We start from the raw sequence: 23,867 nt of genomic DNA, 5'->3' as shown, positions 1-23,867 counted from the left end.
TTCTTATCAATCTACCTAAGAATTGACTTTCTCAATCTGAAACTATATATCTTCTAGAAGAAAACAGACAGTAATCTCTTTGACATCAGCTTAAGTAATATTTTCTTGGATTTTTCTCCTCAGGCAAGAGGAACAAAAGTAAAAATTAACAAATGGGACCACAACAAACTAAAACCTTTTGTGCGGTGAAGGAAATTGTCAATTAAAAGGCTGCCTACTAAACTGAAGAAGACATTTGCAAATGATATATCTGATGATGGGTTCAAACAATTCACACAATCAACAGCTCATATAACTCAACATCAAAAGAACAAGCCACCAGACTTCCCTGGTGGCTCAGTGGATAAGAATTTGCCTGCCAGTGCAGGGGACACGAGGTCAACCCCTGGTCTGGGGAGATTCCACATGCTCCAGAGCATCTAAGCCCATGCATCACACACAGAGTCCACTCTCTAGGGCCCACAGACCACAATTACTGAGCCTATATGCCACAACTACTGAAGCCCTAGGCCCCATAGGCTGCTACTACTGAACTCACATCCTGCAACAACTGAAGCTCACACATCCAGAGCCTGTTCTCTGCAACAAGAAAAGCCACCACAACGAGAAGACCACACACAAGAGTGGAACAAAGAGTAGCCCCCACTCGCCACAACTAGTGAGGTAGAAATTACTAGGCAGTCAATGTAGAAGTCTGAGACCTTGGTCTCATTTTCAGGAAACATCCTACTCCATTGTCCTGAACTCCTGGAATGTGTCTTTAGTCTGATAAATTATCAGCACTCAGAGCCAGGGAAGGGCAGTAATTAAATCCTGTTCCATATGCTTGAGGGGAAAAAAAATGGTGATTATTCATCTTAAGCCCATACATCTGGTCCTGGTAAAATGGCCAAAGGACAAGAAAAAGGGTGGTGACTTAATCCAAGGATCAAGAGAAGCCATAACGATGTTAAGTATCTTGACCTTTAAATTGATTGGTTAGAAATAATGTGACTTAAGGAAGAGTATAAAAACTGCTGTAAGTCCCACCTAGGGGGCACTCTTTACCCCCTCTCAGGGTCTACGCTGAGAGCTGTGTACTTTCCTCCTCTTTAAAAAAATCCTATTCGCTTGCTACTATGAGTGTTTGTGTGTTTGTGGATTCCATTCTTCAGTACTCCAGGGACAAGAACTCTAGGGAAAGCCCAGAAAATGAAGTCACTCAGTCGTGTCCGACTCTTTGTGACCCCAAGGACTATAGCCTGCTCCTCCGTTCATGGGATTTTCCAGGTAAGACTACTGGAGTGGGTTGCCATTTCCTTCTCCAAGGGATCTTCCCAACCCAGGGATCAAACCCGGGTCTCCTGCACTGCAGGCAGTCTCTTTACCATCTAAGCCACCAGGGAAATCAAAGCAACAAAGACCCAGTTAGTTCAGTTCAGTCACTCAGTCATGTCCGACTCTTTGTGACCCCATGAATCGCAGCACACCAGGCCTCCCTGTCCATCATCAACTCCTGGAGTTCACTCAAATTCATGTCCATCGAGTCAGTGATGGCATCCAGCCATCTCATCCTCTCTCATCCCCTTCTCCTCCTGCCCCCAATCCCTCCCAGCATCAGGGTATTTTCAGATGTGTCAACTCTTAGCATGAGGTGGCCAAAATATTGGAGTTTCAGCTTCAGCATCAGTCCTTCCAATGAACACCCAGGACTGATCTCCTTTAGGATGGACTGGTTGGATCTCCTTGCAGTCCAAGGGACTCTCAAGAGTCTTCTCCAACACCACAGTTCAAAAGCACCAATTCGTTGGTGCTCAGCTTTCTTCACAGTCCAACTCTCACATCCATATATGACCACTGAAAAAACCATAGCCTTGACTAGACGGACCTTTGTTGGCAAAGTATATCTCTGCTTTTGAATATGCTATCTAGGTTGGTCATAACTTTCCTTCCAAGGAGTAAGCATCTTTTAATTTCATGGCTGCAATCACCACCTGCAGTGATTTTGGAGCCCAAAAAAATAAAGTCTGACACTGTTTCCCCATCTATTTCCCATGAAGTGATGGGACCAGATGCCATGACTTTCGTTTTCTGAATGTTGAGCTTTAAGCCAACTTTTCCACTCTCCTCTTTCACTTTCATCAAGAGGCTTTTTAGTTCCTCTTCACTTTCTGCCATAAGGGTGGTGTCATCTGCATATCTGAGGTTATTGATATTTCTCCTGGCAATCTTGATTTCAGCTTGTGCTTCTTCTAGCCCAGCATTTCTCATGATGTACTCTGCATATAAGTTAAATAAGCAGGGTGACAATATACAGCCTTGACGTCCTCCTTTTCCTATTTGGAACCAGTCTGTTGTTCCATGTCCAGTTCTAACCGTTGCTTCCTGATCTGCACACAGGTTTCTCAAGAGGCAGGTCAGGTGGTCTGGTATTCCCATCTCTTGAAGAATTTCCCACAGTTTATTGTGATCCACACAGTCAAAGGCTTTGGCATAGTCAATAAAGCAGAAATAGATGTTTTTTGGGAACTCTTGCTTTTTCGATGATCCAGCAGATGTTGGCAATTTGATCTCTGGTTCCTCTGCCTTTTCTAATCCAGCTTGAACATCTGGAAGTTTACGGTTCACGTATTGCTGAAGCCTGGCTTGGAGAATTTTGAGCATTACTTTACTAGTGTGTGAAATGAGTGCAATTGTGCAGTAGTTTGAGCATTCTTTGGCATTGCCTTTCTTTGGGATTGGAATGAAAACGGACCTTTTCCAGTCCTGTGGCCACTGCTGAGTTTTCCAAATTTGCTGGCATATTGAGTGCAGCACTTTCACAGCATCATCTTTCAGGATTTGAAATAGCTCAACTGAAATTCCATCACCTCCACTAGCTTTGTTCGTAGTGATGCTTTCTAAGGCCCACTTGACTTCACATTCCACGATGTCTGGCTCTAGGTCAGTGATCACACCATCCTGATATCTGGGTTGTGAAGCTCTTTTTTGTACAGTTCTTCTGTGTATTCTTGCCACCTCTTCTTAATATCTTCTGATTCTGTTAGGTCCATACCATTTCTATCCTTTATCGAGCCCATCTTTGCATGAAGACCCAGGCAGCCAAAAATAAATAAAATTATATATCTATATAGGTAAAAGCAAGACATCCAATTAAAAAATGAGCAGCAGGTCTGAATTAACATTTTGCTAAAAACGACAGAGATGGCTAACAGGCACATAAAAAGATGCTCAATATCACTAATTATCAGGGAAATGCAAATTAAAACCACAATGAGATAATCACCTCATACATGTCAGAATGACAATTATCCAAAAAACAACAAATAATAAGTGTTGAGAAGATATGGAGAGAATGGGACCCTCATGCACCGTTGGTGGGACTATATTATAAATTGGTACAGCCACTATGGAAAACAGTATGGAGATTCCTCAAAAAATGAAAAATAGAACTACCATATTATCTAACAATTTCACACCAATTGCCAGACTGGGGAGCAGGGGAATCAGATAAGGGCAGTCAAAAGTTATTGTAGTTATAAGATACAAACTCTCAGTTTTGAGATAAATAAATACTATCATGTACAACATAAGTATAATTAACACTGCTCTGTGTTATATATGAAAGTTGTTAAGAGACTAAATCATAAGATTTTTCATCACACACAAAAAATAACTCATTTCTTTAATGTTGTATCTATATGAGGTAATGGATGTTCACTAAACTTACTGTGATAATCGTTTCAGGATGTATGTAAGTCACATCATTAGGCTGTACACCTTACATTCATACAGTACTGTATGTAAATTGTATATCAATAAAATTGGAAGGGATAAAAAAGACAAGCCATAGACTGAAGGAAAGACACATCTGATGAAGTACTGTTAATAAAAAAAAAAAATAGAAAGCTCTTAAAAGTCAACAGTAAGAAAACAAACAAACCAAATTAAAAAATTGGCAAAAGATCTTAACAGATACTTCAACAAAGAAGATATGCAAATGGCAAAGAAGTCTATGCATATGATGTCTAATGACATCATATGTCATTATAAAAATGTTAATTAAAACAACAAAATGCCATTATACATCTACTAGAAGGCAATGGCACCCCACTCCAGTACTCTTGCCTGGAAAAATCCCATGGGTGGAGGAGCCTGGTAGGCTGCAGTCCATGGGGTCGCTAAGAGTCGGACACGGCTGAGCGACTTCGCTTTCACTTTTCACTTTCATGCATTGGAGAAGGAAATGGCAACCCACTCCAGTGTTCTTGCCTGGAGAATCCCAGGGATGGGGGAGCCTGGTGGGCTGCCATCTACGGGGTCACACAGAGTCAGACATGACTGAAGTGACTTAGCAGCAGAATGGCCAAAGTCCAGAACAGTATCAATACCAAATGCTGCCTAGGATGTAGAGTAATAGGAATTCTCATTATTGCTGTTGAAATGCAAAATAGAATAGTGATTTTTTTAAGTTAAACATATATTTACCGTATAATTTAGCAATCACCTCTTTGTTATTTACCCAAAGGAGTTAAAAATTTATGTCCACACAAAAACTGCATACGGATGCATACAGCAGCTTAATTCATAATGCCAAAACTTTGGAAGTCAGGAAGATGTCCTTTAATAGGTTAGTGGATAAATAAACTTGGTATATCCAGACAATGGAATATTATTCAGTGCTAAAAAGAAATGAACTACTAAGCCATGAAAAGATATGGAGGAACTTTAAAATCATATTACTAAGTGAAAGAAGCCAATTTGAAAAGGCCACAAACTGTATGAGTCCAACTATAAGACATTGTGGGAAAGACACAACTAGGCACATGGATTTGTGGGGAAAGGAAGGATGAATAACCAGAACACAGAGGATTTTTAGTGCAATTAAACTATTCTGTATGACTCTATACTGGTAGATATAAGTCATTTTATATTTGTCAAAACTCATAGAATGAATAACTTCAAAAATGAACCTTAAGTGAAATGACTTTAAGTGAAAATGATGTGTCATTGTAGATACATTAACTGTAACATATGTACCAATCTACCAAGGGATGTTGATAATAGAGGAGGCTATGCATATGGAGTTTTCCCATAGTCATGTATGGATGTGAAAGTTGGACTGTAAAGAAAGCTGAGCACTGAAGAATTGATGCTTTTGAACTGTGGTGTTGAAGAAGACTCTTGAGAGTCCCTTGGACTGCAAGGAGATGCAACCAGTCCATCCTAAAGGAGATCAATCCTGGGTGTTCATTGGAAGGACTGATGTTGAAGCTGAAACTCCAATACTTTGCCTACCTGATGCTAAGTGCTGACTCATTGGAAAAGACCCTGATGCTGGGAAAGATTGAGGGCAAGAGGAGAAGGGGGTAACAGAGGATGAGATGGTTTGATGGCATCACTGACTCAATGGACATGAGTTTGGGTAAACTCCAGCAGTTGATGATGGACAGGGAAGAGCCTGGCATGTTGCAGTCCATGAGGTTGCAAAGAGTTGGACACGACTGAGCAACTGAACTGAACTGATGCATAGGGAGGGGTTGGGGTGAGGAGGTCACAAAGAGGCTTAGAGAGGGGCTTGATGGAGAGAGTGGAGAGAGGTCCTAGATGATGAGTGAATGTTGTCATGTGTGGAGTGGATCCTTCCCTGACAAGGAAGAAAGGCCACAGACATGAGCAGATGCAACACAAGCAGAGGCTCATGCCCAAGCACCTACTAGGAGAAAGATATATCTTCCTATCATTAATCTGTGGAGATCAGAAATCACAGATGAAATACCCTTTTGTCTACCATGCCTTGGCTTCTAAGTTCTCCCAGAATTCAGATAATCTCCCTAGAAGAGGAAGGTATAAACTGAATTAACCAGATTTAAATTAAATTCAAACAAGAAATGGCAGCAAAGCACTACTTTGACTGAGTCGATCTGGAAGTGACCAGATTAAGTTTTTGAATTAGTTATATTGGGGCCTTGAGACAGAAAACATATTCAATTATTTAAAAATAAAGTTACATTTTGTGGTCTAAGTTTCTGATTACAGATATTCATACCCACTTTTTGGATGCCTTGGCTCTGTAATCACATCTCACTGATGCAAAGGACACCTTAACCACTGTTGGAGCCCACTCTCAGCCACAGTGAGTGTGGGAAGGAGGCTTCTTTGCACAAGGATGCCTCTTTGTGCATAATATTTTGTAGCCAGAACACATTTTGGGAAAAGAAGCACTAACTCCCCAGCTTGAGTCAACTCAAGCCAGCACCTGTCTTGTTTTGCTTCCTTTCTGTGACATTTAACTGAAATAAAACTAAAGCATTTAAGCCTCCTATGTATTGGAAAATATTTCTTTTTCATAAAAAGAGTGTATCTCAACACTTTCACAACAAATCATCTCCAGTAAACACATCTACAGCGGAGTAGTGATAAGCATCTATCACAACCCCCTTGGGTGTGCCTAGTTGACCTGCAGAGGCTGGGAAACCAAAAATTCATTTCCTGATGTCCCTTACACCTTGGGCTCCAGAGGTGGCCTGGGTCCTTCCAGACAGACAGGGCTGTACAAGACTTAATAGAAAGAAGTGAGCAACGTGAGATAAGACACACATGAGGAAACTGATTCTTCTTGCAAACATCATGGCAAAGTCACTAGTTTTTCTGGAGAAGTTCTGAGGAAGTGCTAGGTCTGGTGCCAGTACAATAGGGGACAATCAGTGTGAGGTAGTGGCAGTATTTTGCTAGCACAGTCCTGTGGTGTGGCTGGATGTTTCTCCTGGCTGTCATTGCTGTTGGCTGTGGAGCTACCCGCATCTACTTTTCTGGCCTTCTCAGAGCTTTTATAAACTACCTGTTAACATCTAATAAATCCCTCTTGCTTAATCTTGCTAGAATAGATTCTGATATCTGTAATCAAAACTCTTGATCCTTTACATTTGCCCATACCAGAGTATGGGGCTTCTCAAATGGCTAGGTGATGAAGAATCCATCTGCCTTTGCAGGAGATGCGGATTCGATTCCTGGGTCAGGAAGATCCTCTGGAGGAGGAAATGGCACCCCGCTCCAGTACGCTTAACCTGGGAAATCCCATGGACAGAGGAGTCTGGTGGACTATGGGCCATAGAGTTGGACATGACCGAGCACATACCAGAATATAAAGCGATCTTGATGAAACACTACTAAGCTTTAAATTATATTAACACCACAGTACGTTCAATCAATTCTATCAAAATGTCACTCAATCTGGATATCTCTGTAGCTATACATACACATATATATAATGAATGTTCTGGCATTGTGTTTAAACAGCCTGACAGAGATGTCTCAGGCAAAAGTTTTATATCTCTGGGAAAGAGTTAAAGTTTTATATGATGGCAAAGGAAAAAGATAGATTAGTTATAAAGATCTCAACTGATGTTAGATTTAAGAAAATTTATCCTTCCAGCTGTTCATGTGACATGATTAAATAGGCAACAGATAAGATAAACTTTTAATTTCCAGCTAAATAGTCCATAAATGGTCATAAAATCATCAGCATTTAAAAAAAATCCAGTTCTGTTATTCTGTTCCTATTTTATCATGGAACTGCTCCCAGTTGACTCTAATGAGCCACCATACAAGGAAAAGAAATTAGTTACACAAAGCTTTAGAGTGCTGCCATAAAAAATGCTTCATCAGTTGGTTTAATAATAGAAAATTCTCTTCTGTGTTCTTCTCTGATTATTTACAATGCTCTTAGGAAACTCGTCTTTGTACTAGGAAGACACTAAACATTTCCAATAGTAGTGGCTTTAATCTTCTGCAGTAAAAGAGTCTAGTGTTCTTTTAATCTCAAAGGATCCTGAATCTAGTACTGATGCTGCTGTTTCTTTTTCTTCACTAATCCAGACTAGGGCCGGGGTCTGAGGTGGCAAGAACTGACAGGAAATGTCACTTCTATCTTCAAGACATTACTTTCCTATATTCTTTAGAGCTAGTGAAAAATCTAGACTTGTGGGACTTCCCTGGTGAGCCAGTAGTTAAGACACTAGGCTTCAACTGCAAGAGGTATAGATTTGATATCTGGTAGGGGAGCTAAGGCAATGGCACCCCACTCCAGTACTCTTGCCTGGAAGATCCCATGGACGGAGGAGCCTAGTAGGCTGCAGTCCATGAGGTTGCTAAGAGTCGGACACGACTGAGCGACTTCACTTTCACTTTTCACTTTCATGCATTGGAGAAGGACATGGCAACCCACTCCAGTGTTCTTGCCTGGAGAATCCCAGGGATGGGGGAGCCTGGTGGGCTGCTGTCTATGGGGTTGCACAGGGTCGGACACGACTGAAGCGACTTAGCAGCAGCAGGGGAGCTAAGATCCCACATGCTGTGTGGCACACACAAAAAATCTAGACTTGCAAAATTATTAAAAAATTTGTTACCTGTGCCTATGTTAACCTACAAATTTGTTCAAGACACATTCAAAAAAGAAAGAAAGCTACATAGCAATGGGTATTGTTGTTGTTGTTTTAGTCACTAATTCATGTCTGACTCTTTGCAACCCCATGGACTGTAGCACGCCAGGCTCCTCTGTCCATTGGATTTCCCAGCAAGAATACTGGAGTGGGTTGCCATTTCCTTCTCCAGGGGATCTTCCCGACCCAGGAAGAACCTGGGTTCTGCATTGACAGGCAGATTCCTTACCACTGAGGCACCTGGGAAGCCCAGCAATGGGTATAGCATAATTCTGTTTCTTTTTAAAGAAAAATTTTTTTTATTTTAACATAGTGTGTGAATCTGGAGATCTGGTGAGCAGGGAGATAGACTTCATTGTTAATAACAAGTTGATTGTTTTCTTTGACTATGTCCATGTTCTCTTGCAGTTTCTAGAGGGCACTTGTGAGATCTTTTTAATTTTAATTTTTTATTTATTCATTTTTGGCTGAACTGCAAGGCAAGTGGGATCTTAGTTCCCCAACCAGGGATCGAACCCATGGCCCCTGTATGGGAAACATGAAGTCTTAACCTTCTCCAGGGGACCACCAGGAAAGTCTCAAGAATTTCTTAAACAGCTTTACAAAAGAAAATATTTGAATAGGAAATTATTTAGATGATTGTGTGCTGTGCTATGTGTGTTATGTTGCTCAGTTGTGTCTGACTCTTTGTGACCCCATGGGCTGTAGGCGACCAGACTCCTCTGTGGGATTCTCCAGGCAAGAATACTGGAGTGGGTTGCCATGCCCTCCTCCAGGGGATCTTTCCAACCCAGGGATCAAACCCAGGTTTCCTGCATTGCAGGAGAATCTTTTACCATCTGAGCCACCAGGGAAGCCCAAGAATACTGAAGTGAGTAGCCTATCCCTTCTCCAGGGGATCTTCCCAACCCAGGAACCAAACCAGGTTCTTCTGCATTGTAGGTGGCTTCTTTACCATCTGAGCTACCAAGGAAGCCTATGAGCCAAGCTACTTGGATTGAAATCCTGGCTGTACTCTTCACTAGTGTTGTAACCTTAACCTCTCTCTTTCCTAATCTGTAAAATGGGATAATAATAGTACTTGCTGCATAGTGTTGTTGAAAGGATTAAATTAGTTATCTTGATAAAATGCCCAGAACAGTTTTCCAGCATATGGAGAATGTTAAATTGCCGTTGTGTTGTTGTTGTTTAGTCACTAAGTTGTGTCTGACTGCTTTGCGACCTCATGGGCTGTAGCCTGTCAGGTTCCTCTGTCCCTGGGATTTCCCAGGCAAGAATACTAGAGTGGGTGCCATTTCCTTCTCCAGGGGATCTTCCCGACCCAGGGATTGAACCCACATCTCCTGCATTGGCAGGTGGATTCTTTACTGTCTGAGCCACCAGGGAAGCTGATGATAATTGAATTACTTCCTAAAACACTAATCTGTCTACAGATAACAAGTATAAACTTTGGACAAAATAACAACAATTACTTGAAGAATCTGGAGAGCAAGTGAAAAATAACACTCAGTTTTTGGAGGAAAAATGAAAAATTGAGAGAGAGGGTAGCACACGACATTTCACATTTTTAGAAATTTTTTTTTATTTATTTATTTTAATTGGAGGCTAATTACTTGACTATATTGTAGTGGTTTTTGCCATACATTGACATGAATCAGCCATGGGTGTACATGTGTTCCCCATCCTGAAAACCCCCTCCCACCTCCCTCCCCATCCCATCCCTCAGGGTTATCCCAGTGCACCAGCCCTGAGCACCCTGTCTCATGCATCGAATCTGGACTGCCGATCTATTTCACATATGATAATATACATGTTTCAATGCTATTCGCTCAAATCATCCCACCCTCGCCTTCTCCCACAGAGTCCAAAAGTCTGTTCTTTACATCTGTGTCTCCTTTGCTATCTCACATATAAGATCATCATTACCATCTTTCTAAATTGCATATATATGCATTAATATACTGTATTGATGTTTTTCTTTCTGACTTACTTCACTCTGTATAATAGGCTGCAGTTTCATCCACCTCATTAGAACTGACTCAAATGTATTCTTTTAATAGCTGAGTAATATTCCATTTGTATATGTACCACAGCTTTCTTATCTATTTGTCTGCCAGTGGACATCTGGGTTGCTTCCATGTCCTGGCTATTGTAAACATTGCTGCAATGAACATTGGGGTACATGTGTGTCCTCAATTCTTATTTCCTTCGTGTGTATGCCCAGCAGTGGGATTTCTGGGTCGTATGGCAGTTCTATTTCCAGTTTTTTAAGGAACCTCCACACTGTTCTCCATAGTGATTGTACTAGTTTGCATTCCCACCAACAGGATAAGAGAGTTCCCTTTTCTCCACACCCTCTCCAGCATTTATTGTTTGTAGACTTTTTAATACCAGCCATTCTGACCAGCCTGAGATGGTACCTCATGGTGGTCTTCATTTGCGTTTCTCTGATAATGAGTGATGGTGAGCATCTTTTCTTGTGTTTGTTAGCCACCTGTATATCTTCTTTGGAGAAATGTCTGTTTAGTTCTTTGGCCCATTTTTTGATTGGGTCATTTATTTTTCTGGAACTGAGCTGCATGAGCTGCTTGTATATTTTTGAGATTAATTCTTTGTCAGTTGCTTTGCTTGCTATTATTTTCTCCCATTCTGAAGGCTGTCTTTTCACCTTGCTTATAGTTTCCTTTGTTGTGCAAAAACTTTTAAGTTTAATTAGGTCCCATTTGTTTATTTTTGCTTTTATTTCCATTACACTGGGAGGTGGGTCATAGATGATCCTGCTGTGTTTTATGTCAGCGAGTGTTTGCCTATGTTTTCCTCTAGGAGTTTTATAGTTTCTTGTCTTACATTTAGGTCCTTAATCCATTTTGAGTTTATTTTTATGTGTGGTGTTAGAAAGTGTTTGTTTCATTCTTTTACAAGTAGTTGACCAGTTTTCCCAGCACCACTTGTTAAAGAGATTGTCTTCTCCATTGTATATTCTTGCCTTCTTTGTCAAAGATAAGGTGTCTATAGGTGCATGGATTTATCTCCGGGCTTTCTATTTTGTTCCACTGTTCTATTTTTCTGTCTTTGTGCCAGTACCATACTGTCTTGATGACTGTTGCTTTGCAGTATAGTCTGAAGTTAGGCGGGCTTCCCTAGTGGCTCAGACGGTAAAGTGTCTGTCTGCAATGCAGGAGACCCAGGTTCGATCCCTGGGTTGGGAAGATCCCCTGGAGAAGGAAATGGCAGCCCACTCCAGTATTCTTGCCTGGAAAATCCCATGGACCGCAGAGCCTGGTAGGTTACCGTCCATGGGGTCGCAAAGAGTTGGACACGACTGAGTGACTTCACTTTCACTTTCACTTTCTGAAGTTAGGCAGGTTGATTCCTCCAGTTCCATTCTTCTTTCTCAAGATTGCTTTGGCTATTCGAGTTTTTTTGTATCTCCATACAAATTGTGAAATTATTTGTTTTAGTTCTCTGAAAAATACCATTGGTAGCTTGATAGGGATTGTGTTGAATCCATAGATTGCTTTGGGTAGTATACTCATTTTCACTATATTGATTCTTCCAGTCCATGAACATGGTATATTTCTCCATCTATTTGTGTCATCTTTGATTTCTTTCATCAGTGTTTTATAGTTTTCTATATATACGTCTTTTGTTTCTTTCAGTTCAGTTCAGTTCAGTCGCTCAGTTGTGTCCGACTCTTCGTGACCCCCTTGAATGCAGCATGCCAGGATTCCCTGTCCATCACCAACTCCCAGAGTTCACTCAGACTCACGTCCATCGAGTCAGTGATGCCATCCAGCCATCTCATCCTCTGTCATCCCCTTCTCCTCCTGCCCCCAATCCCTGCCAGCATCAGAGCCTTTTCCAGTGAGTCAACTCCTCGCATGAGGTGGCCAAAGTACTGGAGTTTCAGCTTTAGCATCATTCCTTCCAAAGAAATCCCAGGGCTGATCTCCTTCAGAATGGACTGGTTGGATGTCCTTGCAGTCCAAGGGACTCTGAAGAGTCTTCTCCAACATCACAGTTCAAAAGCATCAATTCTTCACCGCTCAGCCTTCTTCACAGTCCAACTCTCATATCCATACATGACCACAGGAAAAAGCATAGCCTTGACTAGATGGACCTTTGTTGACAAAGTAATGTCTCTCCTTTTCAATATGCTATCTAGGTTGGTCATAACTTTCTTTCCAAGGAGGAAGCGTCTTTTAATTTCATGGCTGCAGTCACCATCTGCAGTGATTTTAGAGCCCAAAAAAATAAAGTCTGACACTGTTTCCACTGTTTCCCCATCTATTTCCCATGAAGAGATGGGACCAGATGCCATGATCTTCGTTTTCTGAATGTTGAGCTTTAAGCCAACTTTTTCACTCTCCACTTTCACTTTCATCAAAAGGCTTTTGAGTTCCTCTTCACTTTCTGCCATAAGTATGGTGTCATCTGCATATCTGAGGTTATTGATATTTCTCCCGGCAATCTTGATTCCAGCTTGTGCTTCTTCCAGCCCAGCGTTTCTCATGATGTACACTGCATATAAGTTAAATAAGCAGGGTGACAATATACAGCCTTGACGTACTCCTTTTCCTATTTGGAACCAGTCTGTTGTTCCATGTCCAGTTCTAACTGTTGCTTCCTGACCTGCATACAGATTTCTCAAGAGGCAGGTCACATGGTCTGGTATTCCCGTCTCTTTCAGAATTTTCCGCAATTTATTGTGATCCACACAGTCAAAGGCTTTGGCATAGTCAATAAAGCAGAAATAGATGTTTTTCTGGAACTCTCTTGCTTTTTCCATGATCCAGCAGATGTTGGCAATTTGATCTCTGGTTCCTCTGCCTTTTCTAATCCAGCTTGAACATCTTGAAGTTCACAGTTCACATATTGCTGAAGCCTGGCTTGGAGAATTTTGAGCATTACTTTACTAGCATGTGAGATGAGTGCAACTGTGCAGTAGTGTGAGCATTCTTTGGCATTGCCTTTCTTTGGGATTGGAATGAAAACTGACCTTTTCCAGTCCTGTGGCCACTGCTGAGTTTTCCAAATTTGCTGGCATATTGAGTGCAGCACTTTCACAGCATCATCTTTCAAGATTTGAAATAGCTCAACTGGCATTCCATCACCTCCACTAGCTTTGTTCATAGTGATGCTTTCTAAGGCCCACTGACTTCACATTCCAGGATGTATGGCTCTAGATGAATAAGGGAGATTTATTCCTAGGGTAAAAGACAGTTTAGCCTGAGGTCGGGACACAATTGTGACAATGTTCAGGACTCAATCTATAGTCTATCTGGCCTACAGAATGAAAATACAGAGTTCAGGGTAACTGTTGTCCCTAGAAGGTGTGAGTGGTATTCTAGAAAAAATTCCAAAGAAGAATGCCTAAATTCTGTATCTAAAATATAAACAAATTTCTAGCTAACCCATGAACTATGAGCACACTGAAAATAGCTTAGGTGTAAAAGAACTAAACAGATGTGACCCATCACTAAAAGAGTTTGCTCTTTAATAACTGATTTAACTGCATGCTCATCCAATGAGATCAGCAGTCTTTGTAACATAATCCAAAATCTTCACAACATAAAATTCACTATATTCAAGATACCACCCAAAGTTATATGGTACATGAAGCATCATGAAAATGTGATTTCTTATGCAAAGAAAAGACAATGAATGGAGGCCAATCTAAAGATGACTCAGACATTAATATTAGCAGACTTAAGTCAGCAGACATGAACTTAATCTAACTATTCATCCATAGTTAATGAAGTAGAGAAAAATGTACTGTAATGAATTGAAAAGAGACTCATAAGAGAAAAATTATGAAAAAGGATCAAATGGAAACATTGGAACTGAAAAACACAATATCTGAAACACAGATTCACTAATTTTAACAGCAGAATAGCGATAACAAAGAAAAGAATCAGTAAACTTGAAGATAAATCAATAGGAATTATCCAATCTGAAGAACAGAGAAAGAATGATTAAAAGAAAATGAACAGATATTAACACACCTGTGTGATAATACCAAAGTCCCAAGACATATGAAATTGAAATGATAGAAGGAAAATAATAAGAAAATAAGGCAGAAAAATTTTTTTGAAAAAATAATAGTTGAATATGTACTCAATTTTCAAAGAAAACAAACAAAAGAAAGAAAATGTCAGGTTCATGTGGATTCAGTAGTGAATTCTGCAAAATATTTAAGGAAAAGTACTACTAATGTTACACAAACCTTTTAGAAATTAGCAAATAAGGAAACACTTCTGAACTCATTTTATGAGACCAGCATTCCCAAACACAAAATCTGACAGACAATATTAAGTAGAATAGATGAAACTTTTGTTTTAAAGGAGCTGGAAGTAAATATTTCTGTAAGCAAATACTCTTCCCTGCCCCCCTCTCTCTAATGCATGGAAACTCACATCTCTGTACCCGCAGGCTCACACTTTTCAACCTAGGTTGTCTTATTCCAGCTATATGAAGGAATATTGTGGAAAGTTAGAGCTATTTAGGGCTTCCCAGGTTGCATTAGTGGTAAAGAACCAGATTGCCAATGCAGGAGATGTAAGAGACAAGGGTTTGATCCCTGGGTTGGGAAGATGCCTTGGAGAAGGGCATGACAACCCACTCCAGTATTCTTGCCTGGAAAATTCCATGGACAGAGGAGCCTTGCAGGCTACAGTCCATAGGGTCACAAAGAGTTGGACACAACTGAAGCAACTTAGCACGTGGAGCTGTCTAGTTAATTAATGCTGTTTCTTGTTGTTGCTCTTCAGTCTCTAGGTCATGTCAGACTCTTTCTGACCCCATAGACTGCAGCATATCAGGCTTCACTGCCCTTCACTATCTCCTGGAGTATGCTCAAACTCATGTTAATACTGTTTCTTAGCTTCTTCATTTATTAAACTCTTTACAAAGCTTTATTTCTAGTTCAATTTTTGTTTTTATACAGCCTTAAATCCTTTTTCAAGTATGTGAAATATAAACAACAAAGATATAACTAGAATATTCTAGTACTTGGAAAGAAAAACAATAATTAAACTGTAAAATGATCTTACAGGAATATTGTAATAACTCAATTATGTCAATCAAATGACAATAGCAAAGGTTTTATGACAAAATAATAATAGGAAAATACAAGAAAATAAATAATAACAGAAAAATAAAAACATAAAATAACTTGAATTATAACTTTGTGCTCTGTGTACTGTATGAAGAAAAAGCATGCATAAATGAAAAAAATTATTGTATGAGTGGGATGATGATTGCTAATTTTTCCTGTTCTGTATTTTAAAGTTGCTTGACTGTTATAAAATGTTCATCATAATTATTGGAACAGAAAAATTAAGAACAAATTCACTTATATTTATTGTAAAAAGCAGGTATAAACAGGTGGGTTCTGAGGATATTTCCTAGATATTGGAACTTAATCAAAGTAATGCACGTGTGTGTGTATAGTTGTTCCGTTGTGTCTGACTCTTTGTAACCCTATGGACTATAGCCTGCCATGCTTCTCTGTCCGTAGGATTCTCCAGGCAGGAATACTGGAGTGCGTAGCCTTTCCCTTCTCCAGGGGATCTTCCCAACCCAGGAATCTAACCCACATTTCTTTTGTCTTCTGTATTGTAGGCGGGCTCTTTACCCACTGAGCCACTGCGGAAGGCTAATCAAACAAAGACTGTACTTAAAAGTCTTTTGTTGTTATATAAAGCATCAAGACTAAATTAGTTTAAAACTAAATTCACCTAAGAAAAGAGTCAATTTGGAAAATAATCAATTATTGCTTGTCTGTATACTAAAATAGATCTTTCTGAGAATAATTTTATCTCACAGACATATGTTCTTTTATTTAAAAATGAACCTATACTAGAAGCAGAAATTAATTAAAGTCATTTGTGAATTCAGAAGAAATCAATATATATCCAGTGAATGTTAATCTTCTGCTTGTTTGAGAGATGTGTAAATACACTTGTTAAAAATAATAAGATATAAGAATTTCTTTCATATTCTGATAGTTGAAAATTAATAATAAAATATGTGGCTGGCAAAAGTGTGCTTTTAGCTGAATATGAGTGTATAAATTTTTACGTGCCAAATGTCATTTCAAAAAGAATATGGTAGCAAATACCCTGTCTTCTGTACGCTCTAACTATTATAGGGTAGCTCTTGAGTAATGGGACTTACGCAACTGGTTTATTAAACTGATGCAAAATTTCCCATATATTTTAATAAAGGAATTCTCAAGGGTGAGTATATATTTGTCTAATAAATCCTATTGTGTCCTTTGGATTGTGTTTTTGAGAAAGTATTTTCTTCCTATTTCCTAGGACAGCAACTAGAAAATAACCAAAATTTTTAAAGGATAAAAAATCTCACTTAATATTAAATAAAATTTTTAAGTTAAACAAAGTATCACTATTTATAACTGCTATGAATAGGACTGCCATCTCTTTCATAGTCTATTTCTACCTTTAATTAGTTGTATAAACATGGGAAAGTCATTTTTATCAATCTGGACATCAGTTTCTTAAATTTTAATGAATTATAGATGGAGAAGAAAAAAAGACAGGTAAACATTTATATGATCTTGGGGCCATAGTCAGTGGGAGAAGCTTTTCTAAGCATGGCACAAATCTGGATGTTATGAAGGAAAAGTTTGAAAGGTTTTATTTTCTAAAGACCAAAGCCAAAATTTCTGCTTGATAAAACAAACCAAAAAAAACTTCATTATAAACAATGCCAAGTGGGGAATTCTCTGGTGGTGTTAGAGAAGACTCTTGAGAGTCCCTTGGACTGCAAGGAGATCCAACCAGTCCATTGTAAAGGAGATCAGTCTTGGTTGGAAGGACTGATGTTGAAGCTGAAGCTCCAATACTTTGGCCACCTGATGCGAAGGGCTGACTCATTGGAAAAGACCCTGATGCTGGGAAAGATTGAAGGCAGGAGGAGAAGGGGACGACAGAGGATATGATGGTTGGATGGCGTCACCAACTCAACGGACATGGGTTTGGGTAGACTTCAGGAGTTTGTGATAAGACAGAGAGACCTGGCATGCTGCAATTCATAGGGTCGCAACGAGTCAGACACAACTGAGCGAATGAACTGAACTGAACTGGTGGTCCAATGGTTAGGACTCTGAGCTTCCACTGCTTGGGGAATGGGTTAGATCCCTGGTTATGGAACTCAGATTCCACATGCAGTGTAGCCACAGAAAAAAAAGAAACCACACAAATGGCAGACAACCACTTGGGGAAATTATTTGCAGTATATATGATCATATACGAATATTCCTTATACATAAAGGACTTGAAAGAATTTATAAAATAAAGAGGAAAAAAAAAAATCCTGTGAGCAAAATCACAGGTAATTGCCAAAAGGGAGAAATGTTATTCTTCAATTAAAAAAAAAAAAAATGAAGTGACTCAACAAATGTAAGCTTTTATAAGTGTGATATCCTTGTTTCTTGTCAGTTGGTTATGACAAAGCAACATGGAATATCTAGTATGGTGAAATTTAAAAAATATGTGACTAGTTTGCTTTAGGGAAAGAGCTGCCTTATTTGTGAAAAGATCTTGGTAACTTATTCGGGATTGGCAGAGGAAAGAGAATTAGGTATGTCATTCTACTTAAGAAATGAACAGGGATTTGGGATCAGGTAGAGATAAGAAAAACTAGAGAATGGGGTAAAGCTCCTTTCAGAAGACTGAAGCTTGTGTGGGGAGAAATGGCCAAAGTTCTTTTCTTAAAGTGAAAGTATTAATCGTTCAGTCATGTTCAGCTCTTTGTGACCCCATGGACTGTAGCCCACCAAGCTCCACCGTCCATGAAATTTTCCAGGCAAGAATATTGGAGTGGGTTGCTGTTCCTTCTCCAGGGGAGCTTCCCAACCCAGGGATTGAACCCAGGTCTCCCACACTACAGACAGATTTTTTACCCTTTGAACCACCAGGGAAGTCAAATATTCAATTTTAAATTATTTGCTGTATGGTTCTTTGATGAATCTCTGACATCATGTCCTGAATTAGCAGTTTAAGTTGAGTAACATTAATGTCTTGCTTTTATCTGACAAAACTTACTAGTTGCCATTAATAAAAGTGGACTCTGATTGAGTTAAGCAAAAAGGGATTTACTAAAAGGATAGTAGGCAGCTCAAGGAAGCACTAGGAGAGCTAGAGATTTAGACTTGGAAAAAACACTGAAATGATGCCTCAAGCCTGGTTCTGATAGGGAAACACAACTGTGGAGAGAGAGAGAGACTGAGTCTTGCCTTATTTTTAATGGTGCTAGATCCCAAGTTATGTACAAACTAACGTGTGTCCGATTGATTGTACACCCCTGCCTGAGAACCAAGGTAAGTTACAGAAGTGAACTGCTTTAATTCTTACAGTAAGAAATGGATTTTTCTCTTTATCAAGACTCACAAGAAGTTCAGATTTCAAGTAACAGGTAAATGAGAAAAGATCACCACAGAGGTGTTTGGAGGAAAATCAAGGAGAAGTAGCCATGCTCCATATTTGGGCTAACAGCTGGACATTGGTGAAGAATCAATTGCAAAAGACAGAAGTGAACTAACAAATTGAATGCAGCTACGTATGAAAAGGATTGCAGAGCATATGTATATATATGCTCTCTCGTATATAAAAAATCCTAAGGAATCCACCAAAAAACCATGAGCACTAATAAATGTGTTAAGTAAGATTGCAGGATATAAGATCAATAAACAAAATTCAATTGTACTTATAAACACTTGCAAGAACAAATTGGAACAAAAGTAAGAAAACAATTCCACTTGCAATAGCATCAAAAAAAAAAATAAAATAAAAATAAATTTAACCAAAACCTCATACAACTATACACTGGACACTACAAAATATTACTTTAAAAAAATGAAAGAAGACCTGAATAAACAGAAAGGCATGCTGCTGCTGCGTCGCTTCAGTCGTGTCCGACCCCGTGCAACCCCATAGACGGCAGCCCACCAGGCTCCCCCATCCCTGGATTCTCCAGGCAAGAACACTGTAGTGGGTTGCCATTTCCTTCTCCAATGCAGGAAAGTGGAAAGTGGAAAGTGAAAGTAAAGCCGCTCAATCTGTCCGACTCTCAACGACCCCATGGACTTCAGCCTACCAGGCTCCTCCGTCCATGGGATTTTCCAGGCAAGAGTACCTAAATTGATCTACAGTTTCAACCTGATCTCTATCAAGATTCCAGCTGCCTTTTTTTTTGCAGAAATTGATAAGCTAATCCCAAAATTCATAAGAAAATTCAAGAGACTCAGATTAGCTGAAACAATCTTGAAAATAAAGAACAAAGTTGAAGAACCCATACTTCCCAATTTCAAAACTTACTGTCATAATCAAGACATAAGATCAACTGACATTAGAGTAGACATATAGGTCAATGGAATAGAATTGAGAGTCTAAAAATAAACCTTCACGTTTACGTCCCATGCTGTAATTAGTTGTGTCCCACTCTTTGAGACCCTATGCTAGGCTCCTCGGTCTATGGGATTCTCCAGGCAAGAACACTGGAGTGGGTTGCCATTTTCTTCTCCAGGGGATCTTTCCTACCCAGGGAACAAACCTGTGTCTCCTGCATTGGCAGGTGGATTCTTTACCTACTGAGCCACCTGGGAAGCCTCATATTTATAGCCAATTGATTTTTGACAAACCTGCATGATGATTTCATGGAGGATGGAAGTCTTTTCAATAAATGATGTTAGAACAACCAGATATCCACATGTAAAAGCCTGAAGTTGCATAAGCACAAAATGTATGCATATACACATACAAAAATTAATGGATCAAAGACCATGAGCTAAATTTATTAAATTCTTGGAATAAAACATACGCATAAATCTTTGTGATCTTCGATTAGGTAACAGTTTCTTAGATATGGCATCAAAGCACAAATGACAAAAAAAATAGTATTTTAATTGGAGGCTAATTACTTTACAATATTGTGGTGGTTTTTGCCATAAATTGACATGAATCAGCCATGAGTGTACATGTGTCCCCCTGTCCCGAACCCCACTCCCACCTCCTTCCCCATCCCATCTCTCTGGGTTGTCCCAGTGCACCAGCTTTGTGTGCCCTGCTACATGCATCGAACTTGGACTGGTCATTCATTTCACATATGGTAATATACATGTTTCAATGCTATTCTCTCAAATCATCCCACCCTTGCCCTCTCCCACAGAGTCCAAAAGTCTGTTCTTTACATCTGTGTCTCTTTTGCTGTCTTGCATATAGGGTCGTCATTACCATCTGTCTAAATTCCATACATATGTGTTAATATACTGTATTGGTGTTTGACTTGACATTTTCACTTGGTTAAATCCCTGGTGGAGGAACCAAGATCCCACAAGCCTTGTGGAGCAGCCAAAAAAAAAAAAAAAAACAACAACAAGAGAGAGAGAGAGATAGAAAACAGATAAATTTAGATACCATCAAAATTAAACACATTTATATTTCAAAGGATACCATCAAGAAAGTGAAGGTAATTCATAGAATGGGAGAATATGTTTTCAAAGTATGTATCTGACATGGGACTTGTATCTAGAATATATAAAGAATTATTACAACTCAATAATTAAAAGAAAAATAGCCCAATTAAAAATGGGTAAATGATCTGAGTAGACACTTCCCCAAAGTAAATACATAGATGATCAATAAACATATGAAAAGATGTTCAACATCATTAGCTATCATGGAAAGGCAAATAAAATCACAATGAGACACAAATTCACAGTAGACTGGCTCTAATTAAAAACACAGAAAGTCTGTTCTCTATGTCTGTTTCTCTATTGCTGCCCTGAAAATAAATTCATCAGCACCATCTTTCTAGATTCCATATATATGCATTAGTATACTATATTTATGTTTCTCTTTCTGACTTACTTCACTTACTTCACCCTAACCCAAACCCTAACCCTAACCCTAACCTTAACATAGGCTCTAGGTTCGTCCACCTCATTAGAACTGACTCAAATGCATTCTTTTTTATGGCTGAGTATCAGTTCGTGGGAAATAGATGGGGAAACAGTGTCAGACTTTATTTTTTGGGGCTCCAAAATCACTGCAGATGGTGACTGCAGCCATGAAATTAAAAGACGCTTACCCCTTGGAGGAAAAGTTATGACCAACCTAGATAGCATATTGAAAAGCAGAGACATTACTTTGCCAACAAAGGTCCGTCTAGTCAAGGCTATGGTTTTTTCAGTGGTCATGTATGGATGTGAGAGTTGGACTGTGAAGAAAGCTGAGCGCCAAAGAATTGATGCTTTTGAACTGTGGTGTTGGAGAAGACTCTTGAGAGTCCCTTGGACTGCAAGGAGTCCAACCAGTCCATTCTGAAGGAGATCAGCCCTGGGATTTCTTTGGAAGGAATGATGCTAAAGCTGAAACTCCAAAACTGTGGCCACCTCATGCGAAGAGTTGACTCATTGGAAAAGACTCTGACGCTGGGAGGGATTGGGGGCAGGAGGAAAAGGGGATGACAGAGGATGAGATGGCTGGATGGCATCACTGACTCTATGGACGTGCGTCTGAGTGAACTCCGGGAGTTGGTGATGGACAGGGAGGCCTGGCGTGCTGCGATTCACGAGGTCGCAAAGAGTCGGACATGACTGAGCAACTGAACTGAACTGAATATTCTATTGCATATATGTACCAGCTTCTTTATCCATTCATCTGTTGATGGACATCTAGGTTGTTTCCATGTTCTAGATATTGCAAATAGTGCTGCAATGAACATTGGGGTACATGTGTCTTTTTCAATTTTGGTTTCCTCAGGATACATGCCTAGCAGTAGGATTGCTGAGTAGAGAACAGACTTATGGACCCTGGGGAAAGGAGGAGGGAGAGGGTGAGATGTATGGAGAGAGTAACATGGAAACTTACAATACCATATGTAAAATAGACAGCCAATGGGAATTTGCAGTATGACTCTGGGAACTCCAACAGGGGCTCTGTAACAATCTTCTAGATTGATGGGGAGGGAGATGGGGAAAAGGTTCAGAAAAGAGGGGACATGGGTGTACTTATGGCTGATTCTTGTCGATGTTTGACAGAAAACAACAAAATTCTGTAAAGCAATTATCCTTCAATTAAAAAATAAATTTTAAAAATCCACAAAACCAAAAAAAAAAAAAAAAGAAAAATCCCCCCTCAGAGCCCCCCTCTTCAGCCCTACTAAATCCAATGTATATTATTTCCAAATATGGATTTAAATTTTGCCTCACATTTATATCTCTAAATTGTACAAATAAAAATGAAATAAGGAGTTTTTTCCTTTAAAAAAAATAACAAAAAATTACCAGTGTTGAGTGTGCAGAAGTTGGAATCCTTGTACACCAATGAGAATACATTCTTGGAACTTTCAGAATATGGAGCAGGGTGGGGAGACCTCCAGATTTACCCCAGGACATGAAACACAAGTTTTAAGACAATTTTATCTACTTCCAATTAAGAGCTACTTCCAAGCATTAAGATTACACTGCTGTTGGTGAGTATGTGAGGGAACTGGCACTCCCATGTCTTGTTGGCATGTGAATAAATTGATGCAGTGTGTGAAGATTTTAAAATGCATACCCTTTAACCTAGTGAACTCACTCCAAAAGATGATTGCATAAAGATGTTCATCAGCACTTTCATAATATTGAAAATAGGAAATACTCTATGTCCATCTACAAACAAAGCTTTTTAACCCCAGCCAACTCAGTCCCCTTCTTACAATAAATATTTTATAACACTCCCTTTATAGTCCTGAAATGAAAGTCACAGATACCTACAACAAAATATACCTAATATAAAAGAGAAAGAAGAGAAAATAATTTGCAATAAAATAATATGTATTTCAATGTGTAAATATTCAAGACACAAAACATACTCTAGAGGGCAGTACCACCCAGTTAACACTACAGAAAACTGGTTAAATAATTTATGTAGATCAGATTCATTGACAAATTGACTCAAAAAGCAGATTGTAAAATTACATAGGTCATTTTATTTATGTGAATACATATAAGATCTAAAAAGAGGCTCACTGGGATGTTAATGATTTGACAAGAATTGTCCCTAATAATGAGATTTCCCTCATGAATTTGTATATTTGAAACTTCTTGTCTGTGCAAAAATTTAAGTTTATGGTAAGCCCCAATGGGAGATAACAACACAGTTACCAAGGGTTCTGGAATCAGAGCATATCATTTGCAGGAGAGCTTATATACCTTTTGTATTTAGAATAGTTTCTTGACTTTTCCCAGAGAGCTGCCAAAGAAGTCAAGGGGCAGGTCCTAGAACTTGAATAGCTGAGGCCACCTTCTGGTCTCCAGGCAATCATCGTAGTTAACTAGTGACACCCAGGCAGGAAGGTGGTGTGGTCTTGTGCTGTGAGGACATCCACATTCCTAGTACTTTCTATAGAAGTGAGCTGCATTATCTGTTCTTCTTC

At 39.4% G+C, this 23,867-nt stretch overlaps 1 long non-coding RNA gene across 1 annotated transcript; it reads left to right on the top strand.

The window, feature by feature from the left end:
* The first annotated feature begins 1,046 nt into the window (after positions 1–1,046).
* Positions 1,047–18,964, top strand: LOC123333291. Its single transcript, XR_006550567.2, has 2 exons — positions 1,047–1,269; positions 18,830–18,964. It is a non-coding gene; the product is annotated as an uncharacterized LOC123333291 (long non-coding RNA).
* The last annotated feature ends 4,903 nt before the right edge of the window (positions 18,965–23,867 follow it).

This window comes from Bubalus bubalis, chromosome 4, assembly GCF_019923935.1.
Source record: "Bubalus bubalis isolate 160015118507 breed Murrah chromosome 4, NDDB_SH_1, whole genome shotgun sequence".
Classification (NCBI taxonomy): domain Eukaryota; kingdom Metazoa; phylum Chordata; class Mammalia; order Artiodactyla; family Bovidae; genus Bubalus; species Bubalus bubalis.
Note: the sequence above shows the minus strand (reverse complement) of the source record. Positions and strands in the feature narration are given on the sequence as shown.